Below are 18,601 nucleotides of genomic sequence, written 5' to 3'. Positions count from 1 at the left end.
TCAGGCAGATAAGTGCACACTCAAAGACTGAATAAATAATGAAGGCTGTTTCTGTATCTGCTGGAAGCGGGGGATTTTGCTTTTTCTTTTCTTTTTTTTAATTGTATTTTATTTTATTTTTTTTACAGAATGACATGGTTTTGTTTTTATTCTATTGTTCCGGGCGGGGACAGGCCTATGCTTACGACACGCTGTGAGGTATTATGTTGGGCTGCAAGTCATGGAGTTTATACCTTAGATGTGGGCAAGGGCCAAGGAGGACCGGCATTAGGAAATGCATCCCCTTCTAATTTCCCACTATTACTCTTGTCTATCCGCTATTCCCGTCTTACCGCCCTCGACCAAATAGAAGGCCTCCTGTGTGGTATAATAAATGACTCTTTTTTTTTTTTACTTGATAGACATATTGGTTGTGCATGACTGTATAATGGGAATGGATGGGCACTGCCCCTCCTGAAGAACAGCTGCATCGGGAACAAGACCACGGATGTACCAAAGATCATTTCAAATTCAGCCATTAATCAGCTGTTAAAACCCAACACAACTGTAAATTGATGGAATAAACGACCGTAACGCCGCTTGGAATAGTTGTAACAAACTGTTGACATCGGGGGCGCTAGAAATCCCCCGTATTAATGCTGCCTTCACGCCAAGGGGATTCGTGGGAATTCCGATTCGCGTCTGCTTACGCGCAGCAACAGTATGCCCGCATCGGTTGTTATTATTGATTAACTTTTTTAAACCGACTTGCAACATTCCACCGAGAGTTCCATTAAAAAAAAAAAAACCCCTCATATAAAAGGAAAACACCTTCAACGAATAGAGGTATTTACGAGTTGAGCGGAGGCAAAGCGGGCATTTCTAGGGCGCGCGACGACGATCGCGTCCAACTCTCCCGTGGTGACGTGAACGCCGCACGAGCCCCTCCGCTCGGCCAGCCCAGCGCCGCTCCGCAGCGCGGCAGTGCGCGCCTCACCGCCGCGTCCGATGGAGTAGCGGGCTGCGGAGCGCGACGCGGGGAAGGGAAAGGGTCTGGGGGAGAGAAAAAAAACAAAAAAACCTACACGTGGACGACCTCGAACGGTTGAAAAGTAAGTTTCCCCACCGCTGTCTGATGAAATAACACGGGAACGACACCGCGGACGGAAACCGAACCGCTATTTTATCCGGCGTTTGGTTTAACGGTGTGACGTGCTAGCTAACGTCGGCTAGCTCCGGTAGCGCTGGGTGGCACGGCGACGCGTTTTCTGCCTTTCTGGATACAGCTCGCTCGCACCCGAAAGGCGAATTTGATATATTTGGTCACACCCATCGAGGCGAAGATCGGGATTTGTCTTGTTGGACTGTCAGCGGCGCCGCTGGTCCGCTGTCCAGCTAAAACACCCAGTTAGCCGGACGGAGCGTGGGGTTTGGGGCTTCAGCCTGTCAACATGAACCCAGACCAGGGTGGTGGAGGGCTCTGCGGGATCCCCGATCTCTAATTTTACGTTGGATTTAGCCTCCTGGGTTGATTTTCAATGGATATGTCTGTGGACATTCCGTGAACGAATATTTGTATACCATTATTAGAATTACAATTGGTGTCTATTGCTGCTTATTACAGATCCTACCTAAGTCAACAGTATTTACATGTTCTTCTCTAATGTTGCTTCAATTTTTCTTAAACTTCCCTCGTGTTTTATGAACATGTTGAATACATCTGTACGACTCATGCACCTTTATGAGAGTCTAATTCTTTGTATGTGTAAGCATACTTGGCCAATAAAGCCTGATTCTGACGTGAAGGAACAGCCCATGTTGTAAACCTACCGTGTTATTTCCCTTTTGCTGAAGCTGATGTTATGGTGGTCTGGAAACGAATACATTCTTCATTATGATCATCTTATGGTTTTATGTCATAGGTTAGACAATGAATGCGAGCAGAAGGGGCTCTGGTTACGGTCACTAAAGGTAGAACGTGAGGAGGTCATTATCTTTCATTTTGTGGGTGGATTTTGAATTAAAGTGGTAATCCGTCAAATCATTTTGTCAAAAGAAAACCCCACATTCAGGTTTCAAATGGAATTCTGGGACTTAGGTTGGATTCCACCCAACAAAGACGACCTACCTATCCTTTTTGGTATTAATTATTTCCCTAGTCTAGTTGTCTATGATATAACACATCTAAATCTGCGAGTTTACCAACTTTCCCCAGTATTGGATTGTTAGTGGAGCAGTATTGACAGGAATCCTGCTGTGCCAGTATAATCTAATCCTTGAGAGTTGATGTGAATCTGTTGCACTAATCAGGCAGAATTTAACGGTGTTGGCCCCAAAACCTATCAACTAGACCTGTGGCTTCCCTCCGCCGGGGGTGACGAATGCAGTGGGGATGTGGGAAAAGTCAGAGATGGTGCGAGTGTGGGGAGTCTTCTGAGTCACCTCCTCGGGGCAGTGTGCCTTCATCAATGCATCCTCTGTCGGGAAGCAACAGCAACAGCCTCTGTCCACACTATCTACAGTAGAATAGTGAGAAAAAGCACAATCCAAACACATTGGGCTTGACCTGCAGACTAGATGTTAAGGTCATGCTGTCAGAACAAAGGTCAGGATTTGGGCTAATGATTTTATATATATATACTGTATAAATCTAGTTGATCTTGTGTATTTAGTTTGTGCTCAGGATGACAAGGGATTTATACACTCAGACATGCATGTCAGACTGGTCAGTGGCAAAAGATGCTCTGCCCTGGTACATTAATGCTTTCCCCAGCATCTAATGGAAGAATCTAGGCTAATACTGCTCCATATTGAATCTGTCTCGATCTGCCCCCAGAGAATATAGTCACTATTCACAGCTTTGGGTGTGCCAAGGTTTCCTTTGCATGGCCAAATGCTAGCCTTCCCTTTTTTATTGTAGTGAATGATATTATTTTATGTGTTAATTTAATGCCAAAAAGTGACCTTTAGCCTGTGTGCTGTAAAACAGGTATGTTGTCACAGGATGTCATACTTCTGAGGGAAAAAAAACTCCCCCGTCCAAAGTAAATGTAAAAAAAAAACAAAAAACAGCTTTCAAGATTATTCAGGTACATTTTAAGAGGGGAAAAAACTGTGTTAGTGTTTGAAAGTTTTAAAGATGCTTGTCTTTTAATGTTGTTTTTCATAAATTATTAGAGAACAAGAAACAAATAATGATTGTGTAAATGTCAATTAAATATCCTTGAGAGAATTCTTTAATTTTGCTTGTAATTTTTTATCATACTTAAGCGTAAAGGTGATAGAAAAAGTTTGCTTATGCACCGTGTTGGGAAATGTCACTTTATTCTAACTCTGAAAGTGTAAATAGGTGAAGAGACATGAGCCTTGAGAGCTGTCAAGACAAACGGCACTAATTGATTCTGTTACATCTAGGGATGTTCCTAACAACTAATTTCCCTGACATTTAATCAGAAGTTTAAACGTAGACTAGTCTAAAAGTCCCCAAAAAAATTGCATATATTAAAAAAAAAAAAATTCTGTATATTATAAGAGCCATTTGAAACCGTTATTCACATTCTTCAAGAACCAAATCGTATTTTAAATACCGCTGCCCAGGCATAGTTTACCATCTTTCGTGTATATGTCGCACGCACTCAAGCGCCACCTCCCCGACAGAGCGGGCGGAGGCAGGCCGGCAGTGCGCCGAAACGGGGAAGGCGCAGCAAGTAACCAAGTCCGTGGCCCCGGGAAATGCACCCGACGAGGGGTCCCTAACAAGGGGAGTCCGACACCTGGAATACGATCTTCCGTTCACCACATTTCAGTGCAAATTCTGTCATTATATAATTTAAATGTGTACATTAATAAAATATTAATAGGGCTTCATAAGTTTAACCGACTAGTGTTTTTGGTGCCGACTAGTGTGGGTAGCAGCGTTTAATCGGCTAGTCAACTAATCCCTAGTTATACCTTTCTTCTGGCAAGAATACCCCATGCTTGATTGTCGTAGCACCGTTTGTAAGCTCCCTACAATGTTTCTAGGCAACCACCTTTTGAATAAATATTGCATAAACCTTATTCACTCTCTCATGCCATCTTATTTGACTCTCTGTATCAGAAAGGCGTTGTTATTCTAATTTAGGTCCTCTCTGAGAAGCCAAGACATTTATGTCATTGTGGCTTCTTTCCTGCAAACTGTCTCTTTTTCCCCCCTCTTTATGTCACCCTTTCAGAGAGTCTCTGCTTCAACTCAAACACAGTCTAGGCTTTCGACCCCCTGAGGTGGTTTCGTGGGTCAGGTGAGCTCAGCGGGTTGGTTTGTATGGAGTTGTTGTCAGACGGTAGACCCACTGTTCTTCTCACATCGGCAGAGACTGGAAGGGCGCTCTCACGCTGGTAGCTCTGCAATATCTACCTGTCACTCAAATCCAGCCTGATCTATGGGTCTGCCACTCGCATAACTGTGCAAACTTTACCTCGCTGTTGGCAAGGATCTGCACTGGGGGCACAACATGCAGTTTTTAAAAAATCATTCTACACATTAAGATACAATCATATGCAGTATATAATTCTGTATTACTCTGGGGTCTGTGTTTGTGTCATTATTTCTCCTTTCAGCCTTGCTCTAGAAATATGACAAGTAGCTCTTAATTGATCCCTGGAGGAAATCTGTGAGAATCCATCAAGGAAAGAAGGAAAATACAATACAACACAGTAAGAGGTTTTCCTCTGAGTAATATCTTTAAAGCCTTAAATATAAATTATGTTTTATATGTTATGACTGTGTATGTAAAATGCACAGGAAAGCATGGTATTTTAACACCTATTTAATGTGTTTACTGGTGAATTGTGTGCAGGTTTACACAAAGAAAATATAGACATCATTACACAACAAGAACTCTTAAGATAAATTGGGGAAAAATTGGGGATTTGTTGAAAGTTATTCAGGGGGTTCTGTTCCCAACTGCCTTTCAGGAAACAACAATTATGTCGCCATTACTGTCTGACTTGAGCGCTGGATCTCCATCATTTCACTGCCATTCTTTTTTTATCGCTAAGAATAGACTATTATTGAAGCCATTATTTACTGTAGGGTTTCAAATTGCTGGATGAATGCAGTGTCTTATTAGACTCTGCCGTGCCTGGTAATTACAGTGCACAGTCACATCGATTTAATCAAGGCTAAGTAGTTACCAAGCTCATCAGTTGTCATCTGTTTTCCTCATCAGTTCTAAAAGCTGCTGCAGAGCGCAACGCCAGGCACAAAGATTTTGTCGTGTCCCTGATGTTAGATGCTGTTAATCTGCGGTATAAACTGCTTGCCAGTGGCCCCTCCACTGGATTTACGGGACAACAAACATGGGTCTTCATCACTGTTTGACACATTTAAAAACATTTGGAGTGAGGGGAGCGTTTTGTTATAAAATAAGTTATGGATTTTTGATAGAGAATTTTAAGGGGCAAAACATTTTTTTTTAATATATATATATTTTCAGCTTTTGGCAGAAAATAAATGGTTTTCGGAAAACATTCCTTTATCGGGAAAAAAATGAATGTGTATGAATAACATTGAATGTATGATAAAATACATATTTTCAATTAATAACTAACTCAAATACAATCAGTTTGAACTGTTAAAATAATACCTCAAATAACAGTTACACTCTGTCCAGTTCCTTCATGGCATTGTACACACGTTTATTTATGCCATGGGCACTCTACACGACTTTCAAAGTCATCATCGCTGTACTCATCACTCTACACAACTTTCTGTCTTGTGATCGGAAATCTTGCAGTCTTGTGTTTTGCACACTACATGACTGATCTGCGACAGGAGTCACACATTACAAGATCTTTCACCAAGAGGAATCCCCGACACGACCAGATCTCTGCGAGCCAACGGCGAGCACTCTGCGAGCTGTCGCATCGCGTTGTGAGCACTTCACACCACACGCTCATCGCTCACAGGAGCGCACTAGGATTTTCCTCCGATCTGGGGCTTTGCTCGGCAATCTTCAAAAACCTGTCGGCGAGTGGAAAATCAGGCCAGAATCACGTAGTGTGAACTTGGCATTAAAGTAACAAATCTAAAATGAAAATACTGGTAGTATTTTATAAAAAAAAAATAATAATAATGATTTAAATCCCTCATCTTAATTTGTTACCGTTTTGTTTTTGTCTGTCTTTTTAATAACAGTTCTAGGACACATCCTGTAGGGGAGAACAAAGCAGGTAATGACGGGGCTTGTCGCTTTAAGACATTGCATTGTGGGTAATGTAGGAGCCCTGTTTCACGCATGGCTAGAGGAGGATATGACGGAGAGATCGCTGGTGAGAGCCGATACACTTGTTGCTACTTTATTACTTTATTCTAAAAGTTAGAACTGTCTTGCGCAAGTCCAAAGAGGACTGCCTCGCGGTGTCTCTGTGGAAGGAAATCACTTATTGTTAAAAGTTACTAACAACAAGGTTACATTGAAACGGACTAATCACTGCGTGTGAAAGCCCTCAGAGATATATCATCAACTCTATAAACTTTTGGGACTAAAATAAAATGGACACGATTTCACTCGTTCTGTTCTGGATCTGCAAGCAAACTCCATGTGTGAGGACACAAACACAGAATATGTTTTTGACTCTGGTGGGGGTCTGGAATGTAAAAATTTAAGATTTAGGGTTAAAACCCTAGCAGGGATGAATATAATGTTATAGTATGCTTATCGCAGCAGTCATCGCCAGTTTACCATCGACACTTACAATCCTTTAATGGTTATTTAATATTCTCCAAGATTACATTTAATCTTCTATAAAATTATATGTCCACAGACGTTATTGAGTTATTTCAAGATTTTGTTAAACAATGGAAAGTTATAAGAACATTTATATCTTTACTTACTTCGACTCGGAGTTTCTAAATCTGTTCATGCGTGGTAACAAACATTGGTAGTTCCTATATCTGCATTTTATCTGCAAAACTTCAACCGATAGCAATAGTTATTTGGAACCAAAATATCGGCAAGTATTACCGGCCTACCGATATATCGGTTAGGCCCTAGAAAGAAGTTCTGCCCAGAGGCTTGATTGCATAATGGCCTTAACATCAGGCTGGTTAAGCCCTGTTTTGAGGCCACCAGGCTCTGCACAGACTATGTAGGATTGTCTCTGACTTTGGCACTCTGTGTCCTAGATTATTCTCACATTGTTGTTTCAACTTGCACTTTAGTTGCAGGCTACTGAATGCCATTAGTATGATTATATCATGCCTCTTCATTGCTTTAGGAAATTAATTTGATTGCCCCTTTTGAAAGAGTGCACAGTAGGTTGAAGGTAGTACACAGTAGAGCAGGCAGTGGAAGGAAGGAAAGGAAAGTGGCTGTGTTAGATTACAGTAAGTGGGGATCTGTGATACCTGAGCATAGCTGTCTCTTTGCCAACCAGCTCCTAGAAAGACCTCGGGTTTCATAGCGTGGACTGTTTCCGTAACGTGCACAAGCTCATCACTTGACTACCCTCATAATAAAGTGATGGCAGCTAAACATAAGCATTACTTAATCTCTGTAATGAGGACTAGAATACTTTTTTTTTTTTTAGTTCTGATAATCCAAGCTATTCATGCCACACTGCTCAGGTCTTGCAGTTTTTTCTTGAAGTCATATGTGACCTTTGTTGACAATTAAACAATGGTTAGTTTCAGCCAACCAATGTGATTGGGCAGTGATGTCTCCCCGACTTTGTCAATTCCTATAAAGCATGGCTAGCTGTGTTTGAAGGCTCTGTGTGCCAGCTCTAGTGGTAATCAAATAGGTAGTGAGGATTTTGTTTGTTGCTTTCCCCTATTCTTGTTATTTAAGTCAAAGCCTGCCTGACCACTCAGTGATCCACAACACAGTATCCTTTTATCGGGAAATAATGGGTGAGGAGGAGGCAAAGAACCCCTCTGCTCACAACGCGGAGTTTCCTCTGCTGAGTCATTTATATATTTTTGTGTTTAACCCCCCAAGGATCTGGCTAACCCTCACCCTTACTTCAATGGACCAAACCCCCACTGTGAAGCTTTTGACATTTACAATTCATGTTTTACACAGATCATTCTTCACCAACTTTACAGTTAGCAAACATTACGCTAATTTTGATGCATCCTACTACAAACCTTAAACTAATTTGAAAAGCCTTGTATTGGAGGAAAGGATTACAGTTGGGCTGTAAGAATCTGTTGTAGACAATTGCGGCTGACTCTGGGCTCAATATGTCCAGGACTCCCATGGATTCTGCCCCTTGCTAGTTATATTCTGTATCTGCCTAGAACAAAAGCTGACAGAAAATACACAGGGTCCCAGGGGAAAGGGGACACGAGATGAGCAGTAATTAGTCTACAAGGCATTTGGGTACACTGTTGAGAGCTCTTAGACCCAGTGCTATTCCCAAGAGCACTAATCTGCTGCCATTGGGAACAGTGGGTGCTTGCTTTGCCTCTCTGCTTTGCCTCTCCTGTGTCTTCTAACTGCTGGTCTGGGGTGAAAAATTAAGTGTGCTGCGGGCCTCCTCCCACAGTTTTCACGTCACATAGACATATAATATAAAAAAAAAGACTGGTTTGATCAGGGATTGTGTGCTAAAGTTTTGCTTGAGACAACTCCAGTCGTCAGGGAAACGCATGTAAACATATTGAGGAATTTCCCACATAGTCCTGCCCCCCAGGATATGCAGCAACCAGGGCCATCATCACGTGATGTCACAACTCTCCCCCTATAAAGCTTAGTGTTTGGAGATTTGGGCTCCTCCCTTGACATGCTGAGGAGGGAGGACACAGATTGTCAGTCACACACACAGGATATAGCATTTAGTAACAATACTGGATGATAATGTAGCATTACAATTGGATGCAAGTTGGTGTTAAAATTCTAGAAGATGAAGACAAGGTGAGGCAGGAGGACACAGTCCTGCTAGACACACATAGGATATAGCATTTAGTAACAAAGCACATAAAGAAGCTGCTGTTAGTTTACGTGAAAGAAGGCACATATGTATGTGTATTCAAATGCCAGGTACACACACACACACACACACACACACACACAGAGCCAACACACTTTTATAATTTCACCAGAAATTGTCTAGTTGAGTCATGTTCTATTAATCCTAGTTGTGTCCTAGCCCTGCTAGACAAACACACACTATTTACCTGAGGCATTGACTTTGACTTGTGAATACTTGCCTAAATGTCTTTGTAAACAAAGCATGATATATTATTTGGCTTTTTAAGGTCATCTGCAATCTACTTAACCCCAACAAACTAGACGCTACACTTACCTGGGCCTCGCCTAAGTGATTACAACAAGCTAAGTGGGCTTAAAGTGAAGCGTTGAGGAGACGGAGTTAAGTGGAGGGTTGCTGCTGATGAGATGCTTGACTTTTAAAGGGCTGCGTTTTTCAAAGTAGGACTGTAATCAGAAAGCAGTGACTTTGTCACGACTGCTTAGCTCTCTTTTTTTTTTTTTTTTTTTTTGCGAAGAGGTTTTGGGGAGACGGCGGCTGGGGGGCATGGATGGGTGGTTGGGAAGTTTTTACAGAAGAAAAGCTACGATAGTATAGCGAGTGTGGAAACAAATTTATTGAAGGACAATACGGTGGAACATGAAAACTCCCTTTCAGGAAATTGAGCTAGATGATTGAAGTGTATGAAGTGTAGGGCATATGCCATTCATAACTGTACAATACATAAATTTTACATTATCAAGGTACTAATGTTTTTTCAATTTTTCCTTCCCTCAGTAGATGTCTTGTGACATAGATAAGCTGGGAATTGGTGTTGGAATTGGAATTGGTATTCTACATTTCCAGTGTACCATCTATTTTATAATAGTTTCTATTTATTATGTCTCTGTTTCTTACACACTCACATTTATTTTGTGGAATAGGTGTTTCACACGTACCATTATTATTATGCCTATTATGCCTTATCTGGCCGAAAGCAATCTAACATAGTGGTGTTTTCACAACCTCTCAAAGTGATTGGGCAGACTCAGACCGGCAGTGATCCAATGGGAGAATGTCTCAAAAATCCACAGATGTTTGCAAGGAAATCCTCACATAGCAGATCAATGACTCACAAATGCAGAACCACCTGTAAATTTATGTGTGAATACCATCATATCTTTATCTTGTTTTCTGAATTGAAGAATACATTTGACCGCTTTGTTCGCTCGCAATACATTACGTTCATTAGCATTTTTGAATCTTATTTTGTATATTTATGATGAACACTTGTTATTTTTGTTTGTGTGAAGCTTATTTAGTTTGTGTTTCTGAGACAAAAATAACCCCAGAGTGAAATCTGGCATCAACCTGGTGACTAAACCACAATATACCCACACCTCCAGGCTGTAGACACATTTCAAAGCCATGTCTCCATCGAGGCGAAGGACATTCTATTACTCTGGGATTCAACTGGAATGTTTAGATTGTTTACTTTGGTTAACAACATTACAACATTTGAATTTTTAGCTGTGAAATTCTTGAAGATGAAGATGAACATGTTTGTAGAATCTAGACAGCTTCTCAATGGCAACAGCTACTTATTACGTTTGGGATTATAGCAAGTAAGGTAGTTACAAAAAATGAGGGGAAAGAGAAGAAAATACAAATCAGAGGAAACAAGGAGGAGAAAATTTAGTATTCAAACCAGGTCATGATACAAACTAAATGAATGCACTTAAGTCCACTGCAGTGCTGCTATGGCCCTAGGTCCAGTAACTTTCAAGAGCCGTCCACGGAAAGTAGGGCAAACGTAGACATCAGCCCTCAGCAGTCTCTACAACATAGCAGAGAACTCCAACACTCAGTTGCCAGGGACCTCTCCTCTAAACTACGTCACGTTGTGGGTCACCATGATTTCCTCTCCTTCTACTTATTTCCCTTGATGCTCGCTCACTCTTTCCCTTCACCTCTCACACTCAAAGACTCACAGCCACAGTTCAGATCAGTCAGTTAGACAACATGTTGAGAGGTGCTTTGGCCCAGCTTTATTCTTTGATTCCTTCTCAGTCTTAATTTTATCTAGATTCTCTCTCTCTCTCTCTCTGTTATCAACTCAAGAGATTCTTTCAAGGTTCAACTTCTTATTTATATGAGATGATTCAAGGCAGTACTTCTTGACTGTGGTATTAAGGCCATGGCTGATATTCAATAATATAGAATGTCGCCATGGTCGCATTTGCCACCATATGCAATTTTTTCACAGTATGAAAGTATTCCCCTGTCCGTCCGTCCATCCGTCTGTCCATCTGTCTACCGCAGGACCGGGGGAGTGACGGATGGAGCAGTAGAGTGCACGGACAAAAGCTCATTCACCTTCGCGCACAAAAAGGATGTATGTGGGCGAGGGAGTAAATTAAGGATTTGGACATGGTGGCGCGGATGGTCCTGTGATGAAGTGGCTACTAAAATGATATTATAAAAAATGTTTTTCAATAATTGTCATACAGAGCTGCCAAGTCTCAGGCTTTGACCATGAGACTCACGCATATCAACCAGTTCACATGCCACACCTTGTATTTCTCATGCTGAGAACCCAAAAATGAGTAAAATTCCTTTTTTATTTAAAATTATTCTACACATACATTTCCTCAAGCGTGCTTGCTTGGTGCCCGTCACTGTTCGTGTGGTGAACGGGAGATCTCTTCCACAGGCACGTTGCGTGAACGCCTATGTGCAACTATTGTGAACTATCGCGATATTTGGGCGGGACTGCATCGACTATTACCCACTTTTGCGGTACTGTTACATTATCAAGACCAAATCATTATTTGAAATGCTTAACATAAGGAATCTCATACAATTTTCATGTGAAATCTACTAAAAGTCATGCAATATTTTGTTAGTCAGGAAATTCGTTCCATTCAAACTTGTTGAGCTTATGGTGGAGAAAAACAAATTTGAACTGCAAGAGCCCTGAATGGGTAGACGATCCAGCAGAGAGATTGGAGGAATACTGAAATGCTCAGTTAGGCGATTTTCAAATTTTGCACTGCAGAGGGGAAGCTGTTGTCGACAGCTGTTGTGAATGATATGAAACAATATTATTCTGATTCATGGCTTATCACACAACCCAGCTGTTCCAGATTGCATTGTTCTTTTCTCAGACGGGATTACCCAGCATTTCACAGGGGGGGGAGGGGGGGAAGTTAAGAGTATTGGCAATATATCCCAGACAGTCTTTGAATCTCCATATGCCAAGTGCATCCATATCACGAGAAGTTAAAATCGTTAGCCTCAATTAAACTGAACAAGAACAGAGGAGTTGATTATCCTCTGCATTCCAATTTTCCTGGCTTTTCTTCCAACCAGGGTGTGTTTTGTTTGGTCGGAGCACACCAGTTCTCTCTCTCTCTCTCTCTCTCTCTCTCTCTCTCTCTGTGTGTGTGTGTGTGTGTGTGTGTGTGTGTGTGTGTGTGTGTGTGTGTGTGTGTGTGTGTGTGTGTGTGTGTGTGTGTGTGTGTGTGTGTGTGTGTGTGTGTGTGTGTGTGTGTAGTGTGGTGTGTAGTGTGTCATAACTGCTGCTGTAGTTGTGTTGACTCAGTAAACACTGCACCCTCTGAATAGAATCTCACTCCCATCAACGAAACACCCTTCTCTCAAATCCAGAGTATATATAAGTTCAGAACCACTTGTGCTTTCAGGGGTTCTACATGTACTACCTGTTTTGCAAAACCTGTGTTCCCTTTGATATACCTAGACCAATGCAGGTTGTGAGTAGCCAGTCTCAACAGTGTTCATTTTATTCTTAAAAAGAACACCTGGCTTTGAAACAAATATAAATATAACCGGTCTCTCGTTCCACAATGACTATGGTGTGTGCGAAGGATAAACATGCTGTTTGGCCCAGACTGTGGCTGAACAGGGCTCCACCCTGGCCTCTGGTGGTGTGACCAGTAGGAGGGAAGAAAGGGAAGTGGGAGGGAAGTTTGTCTGTGTGCACTGCCTGAGTAGAAGTGAAACCTTATTCCGCTTCTTTCGCGCTCTGTCTCCGTGCAGGTAAGACGGGGTGCTCCAACTGAGGGTTCTGGATGTCGTGCCCCCAGCGCCTAAGGTGAAAGGTAAGCCAAGCGCCATTCCAGCAGCCCGAATAAGGCAGCCTAGCAGTCGCATGGTTCTGTTGGAGACTGTTAGTTACTCAAATCGTTCAATTGGTTTGCATATGCCGTTCAGCCTCCTGGTCAAACTGTCCACACGTCCACTGTTTACAATTGTCTGTGTCCACTTAATTTTGAGGAGTTGTCACTCTCTTTTGAAGACACTATTCAATCCTTTGAACAGAGGAATCACTAGCGCGCCATGTTGGAAAAAGCAGATTAAACCTTGTTTGGAAGTTGAAAGGCATCATAATATTTCACTTCTGTATTAGACTGCATTTGTTCTGTGATGTATTTTTGTAAGGCGTGTCAGATGGTATACTGAACAGTTGGTAGCATTGTCATTATTATTTTAAATGTCAATATATCATCGAATTGTGAGCCAATATTGGATAAAATTAATATTGAGTCATGACTAATCAATGACCTTGCATGCTGATGAATGGTTGTCTTAATTTAGATACCCTAGATTTGCTGATTGATGTAAAGATTAACAGTGACTCCAAACTTGATATTTGCTAAATATTTGAAGTTTCTCTGCTACGACCAGTAGCTGACAAAATTGGTCATCAATTATGATTTACAATTTATAATTTAAAAATAAGAAAATAACAAAAATGTTATCAAATAAAAGCAAAGCATAACAACAGTTATTGTTTTTGCTTTTTATTATGTTGTCCTTAATTGCCAATGTTCCAGAAGGAACGGGAGGAACTAACTAACTAACTAACTAACTAACTAACTAATTGCCTTGGGTGTTTGATCTTGTGTTATTGCTGCACAACCAATTACCCCTCTGGAGACGAATAAAGTTCAACTTAACTTAACGCAACAGAAGCATTCATTTACCCCCTGCAATTCAACTCAGAGGGGCCAGCTCTTATAGTTGGGCCTCCTGACCCTCATTCCCTGGGAGAACCATAGCTCAACACCCTGCCTGGCAGCGTAGTCCATCAGTTCTGGCCCCTCAACACTGATTCAGATGAGGTCCTCTGCCGTATCAGTATGCAGACATGCCTACTGATACGGCACGTCTGACTTCTGTTTTGTGATGAGAAGCCTCTTTCGCAGACTGCTGCAGATATTAGGAGCACCAGCATGATTTTGACCAGGTGTAGGATATTCTATAAAAAAACGAATATACTGATCAAACCAATTGACCAAATCACACTCAAAATAACAGAGCCTACTGCATAGTTTGAGCAGTAGGGCTCTTTTGTCATCATGACTTCCCACGATCCAAGATAGCTATTATCTGTGAATGACGTGTTTATTGTCATTTTCATCTCTTGGAACTGCCTGTTCTTTGTTGCACCCATTTCTGGAACGAGATGGAAGAATGAGAAGGGAAAAAAAAGGTCCTCATCAACATCATTTCAGTCTTAAATGTCAACAGAAATGACAGATGTAGCATAAAAAACTCACCTGCCCAGGATAGTGGGCAGGTGCTGTCAGAGAAACTTCACCTCTTCTATATCATGGTCCAGGACCTCCAACTTATCGTCTCGCCAAGATTCATGGTTGAAGACATGGAAACACCTCACTGCCTTGACTGTTGGGGTATCCTTTATGTTCTCTTCTGTCAGCAAGGGACAGAGACAGAAAAAGGTGAAAATACATAGGCCTGTCAACAGTGCTGTAAACATGTCAGTGTGCTTATGATATAATGGTAAAGTAGAACAACCCACCAAGTAGGCTGCTAAATCTGTTCTTTAGGTGTTCCACTGTGGACTCACAGGTCAGCTCAATGGCTCTTTGCAGTCTGGGGGCACACTGGCTGATTGGTTGGCCTTCTGCCAGCTTTGCAGCTTCCCCTTTTAAAAGGGGAACAAAAAACAATTAAAACTCTTAGTACATTTTATTAACATGAAATAAACATCAGATTTTATATATACAGTAGATATGTGTACCTGATACTTTAAGCCAATGCCACCCAATGCTTTAAGCTCGCTCATTGATTTGGGGCTGAAGTGAGAAGTTTTTCCAGATTAGATGGAGCAGGTCCTATGCTTGCCCAGTCTTAGACACATCCCTTTTTACACTCAACAACCCCAGCTCTAATCTTTAGATAGAACAGAATATAAAGTTATCAGGTATAATACATTTAGATTTCAGAGAATTAATACGTATATAGGCAGAGGGCTTGACATTAATCTTTTTAAGCCCCTTGCTCTTCGGGAAAAAACATGCCTTCGGGCAAGTGGCTGCGATGTTGTCCTTGCCCGATAGCCAGATGGACTTGTCCGAAATGGAAAATGTAGGCCTATTAAAAAATAAACGAAACCAACAGGATTTGGACAATTATTATAACATATTAATGTACAAAACGTACAATTACCAGGTAACAATAAATAAGAGTTAAGAAAAGTATTGGCAGTATAAAACTTTATTTAAAACAATAGAATAGGATTTTTTTTCATTTAAATGTCTTGCTTTCATTATAATTGTTTAATTTGTTTTAGAGGATGCTAACTGAGTCCAGTCACATCAAATCATTATGAATAATGTTATTTCTTGTCGAATAAATATAAACAAAATATTTCATACAATTTCATAGTTAAAATAAATGCTTGGGAGCCGTAAGAGGCCACTGGCTCACTGAAAAGAGACAAGCTTTTCAACACTACTGCAAGTGCATGTCTCTTCTCCACCCACCACATCCGTGTCCGCTCTGTACATTCTGTAATCTGACTTTTTTCCCCCTAATTTTACTCATATCACAACACTATGTTCTGTTTAACATTATTATCTTCTCTTTGATGTCACAATCCAAATCATATCCATAATGTTCACTGCTCTTATGGAGCATGTACCATGAATCAGCACTTCTGACAAGCTCTCTGTTCTGTCCTCTGAAGTGGACAAATCAAGTGGACGTATTGTAAAATGAATCATATTTTATTGAATGGGAGCACACTTTTTCTTTAAATTATTAGAACCCATAAGCTGCTCCTGCGGCTCGGCTTTGGCTTGTGCCCCGGCTCACGCCAAAGCCCCCCCACACTCATGCACGCAGCTCAGCTGGAAAAACTCGGCTTTACAGTACTGAAGTACAGTTTATTTTCAGATAACGTTACAATAGAGATCACATTTATTTTTCACTTGTTCTGTAAAAGTCGTTCCGTAAATTTCCCCACTCTCTCAGTATCACATTTCTGAAACTACAAACAAATTGTCGGAACAGCTGTGAATGCAAGTATGTCGGAATGGAAGCAGTAACATTTCCGTAAAGTAGGGGTGGAGCTGAATTGTGATAAAGCACAAATAGTGGGTTTTTATGAATATTTATTTGGTACAAATATTTCAAAACTTATTAGTGTTTCCGAGAAGAAAAAAAATCTAAGCAAGTCCCATCAGAACCGTGGAGTTCGGCTGCAAAGACAAGAAACGGAATCTCGTCCAGTGTTTATGGAGACAGGTCTTTGTATTCTTCAATTTTATCCTCTTTCTTTTTAAAGAAGCCACTCTGACACTAGACGTGTCTTTTACCGTTTGGGGTGCTGTACGGGCTTGTACCTGATGCCACTGGAGCGCAGAGCTGGGGAAGGAGGGAGCGGACAGGGAGCGGTAGAACGGGTGGTTCATTCTCCAGAGGCAGAGAAATGATCACACTGATTTAATGACTTTGGGTTAGGGTTATTGCATCTGGGAAAGGGGAAGATCTGTCCCCTCTCAGTCAGCTTAGGGAAGTCTGTGGGGTGGGGAGACGGGGAACGAAGCGCTGGTCTAAAAAACGATTCTGTTGCCTAGTTTCGCTTGGTATTAAACACCTCTCGTGCGAGCATGAACAGTTAACTATATGGGAACAGACTCAATACGGAACTTTTGTAAGCACTTTTGCCTACCACACGCTACTCAAGTGGCGTTTTCATAGACCTCCGGCACAGAGACACATGGTTTCAGACACATAGTTTATTGTAGAGAGTGGGCTAGTTGGAATAAGCCCAGGAGTCTCCTGAGAGTGTGACACTTGTGTGAGGATGGGGGTTTTACTTGTTGGTCGTTAAACCAATGAACGAGCAACAGACAGCAGCCTCTGATCCTGGGCCCCAATTACCTAGACCCAGGACAGTTGCTCAAACCACACCATCCCCACACCACAGATGCTATGTGGGAACGACTACCTACTGCCTTTGTCGGATATTTTTTATCCAGCAATGTTACGGATTCCATGTGGGAAACGGGCTACAAACACCTCTTACCTTCTGCATGGCCGTGACTCAACCTCAATATGGACAATTGGGATATTGGACGGGCTTCCATTATCAATGACACAGGCATAGACAATCTCACATTCTTTGGCGGAGACGTCGGTGGCACCATCTATCATAAATGATAGGTAGGGGGCGGAGGCAATTCTGTCACCAGTTTGTCTTGGTTGGAGGTTGTCTTGACACTCCTATAAACTGGGCACAGGCACCTGTTCTTCTTCATCAGTGTGAACTGGGATTTAATTTTTGTGAATGGGAGTTCCTCTTTTGCTATGTTAAAGGCAGCATTGAACTTGATGAACTTCACTCTCCTCCGTTGAGCAGTAACGCTCATCTAACTGCCAAAAAAAAATGGGGAGGGGCTCAGATTTTCGGGTGAGGCATCGGTCCCTGCAGATTTTGTGTTTCTCACTGTCGTGCAACTTCAAAGTTCCAAGCTTAAATTGTGTTGACCTGGTAAGAAGTTTAGCATTCCACTTTTACCGCAACCACGGGTACTGCGTTAGCCATTGTGGTCGAAAGTAGTACTTTCCCTTCTTCACTGGCTTAGTCGGTCTCTCCCTGCCTGCACCTGCACTCTCCCTGCAGCCTTGCACTCTCATCATCAGTTGAGTCTGAGTCTGGGCCTCTTGTTGGCTCTCCCTCTCCACCAGCCTCCTCTCTCTCATTTTGTTGCATATGCAACCATTTTGGTCGCAGTCTGGAGCCCTGCTTTTTATAAAACTCAAATAGATACTGAGATCCCGCCCAATAACTATCCGGTATCATGAGAATCAGTTGGAGCAGTAAAGCCCACGTTTTTGCCCCTTTTTGAAGACCCCATTTCCAAGCGGGTGATTCCATCGTGGCTTTGCCAACCGGAAGTCAGAACGTGGCTGAATCACTGGACTGATTTGAACGAAGGGTGATCGGCATCTTACAGGGTGTGTCGTAATGCTTTGGAGTCTGATGGAGCATTGGGGGTTGAACGAGGACAGCCGGCTGCAGAATGATGCTGCGGAGAGATAAACAAAGCCCCAAAACAGGTCGTTTGCCTGAAGGAAATGTTCGTTGAGCCAGGGACGATAATTTCTAATGACTAGTTTCTATTTCTATGTCTTCCCACGTTATTACAGGGTGTATTTCTGTACTCCTGGCCATGGCAGTGTTCTTGGGTCTTAACCCACACTGGCTTTTTTTGGATAAACAGTCTTGAAGACAGTCAGCTGTTCTGAACATCTATTTTTCTGGATTAAATATAGCAACCAGGTGTTTACGCTAGCAAGTGGCCACTCTTCCAAGCGGATTAAGCCGTCTTTC

General features: G+C 41.9%; 1 protein-coding gene and 1 long non-coding RNA gene across 3 annotated transcripts in view; one reads left to right on the top strand and one right to left on the bottom strand.

Moving 5' to 3' along the window:
- The first annotated feature begins 970 nt into the window (after positions 1 to 970).
- The window catches only part of osbpl5 (oxysterol binding protein-like 5), a 57,606-nt gene continuing 39,975 nt past the window's right edge, over positions 971 to 18,601 (top strand). For both annotated transcript variants that reach the window (XM_080002122.1, XM_080002121.1), the window contains exons 1-2: positions 971 to 1,091; positions 12,994 to 13,055. The gene's annotated coding sequence lies outside the window, so the exon portion shown is untranslated. The remainder of the gene's footprint in view (positions 1,092 to 12,993; positions 13,056 to 18,601) is intronic.
- On the bottom strand, positions 13,542 to 14,906 carry LOC307231424. Its single transcript, XR_013844203.1, has 3 exons — positions 14,780 to 14,906; positions 14,558 to 14,670; positions 13,542 to 14,412 (listed from the first exon to the last, which is right to left on the bottom strand). It is a non-coding gene; the product is annotated as an uncharacterized lncRNA (long non-coding RNA).

The sequence above is a fragment of the Zeus faber genome (assembly GCF_960531495.2).
Source record: "Zeus faber genome assembly, chromosome: 6".
Lineage (NCBI taxonomy): Eukaryota > Metazoa > Chordata > Actinopteri > Zeiformes > Zeidae > Zeus > Zeus faber.
Note: the sequence above shows the minus strand (reverse complement) of the source record. Positions and strands in the feature narration are given on the sequence as shown.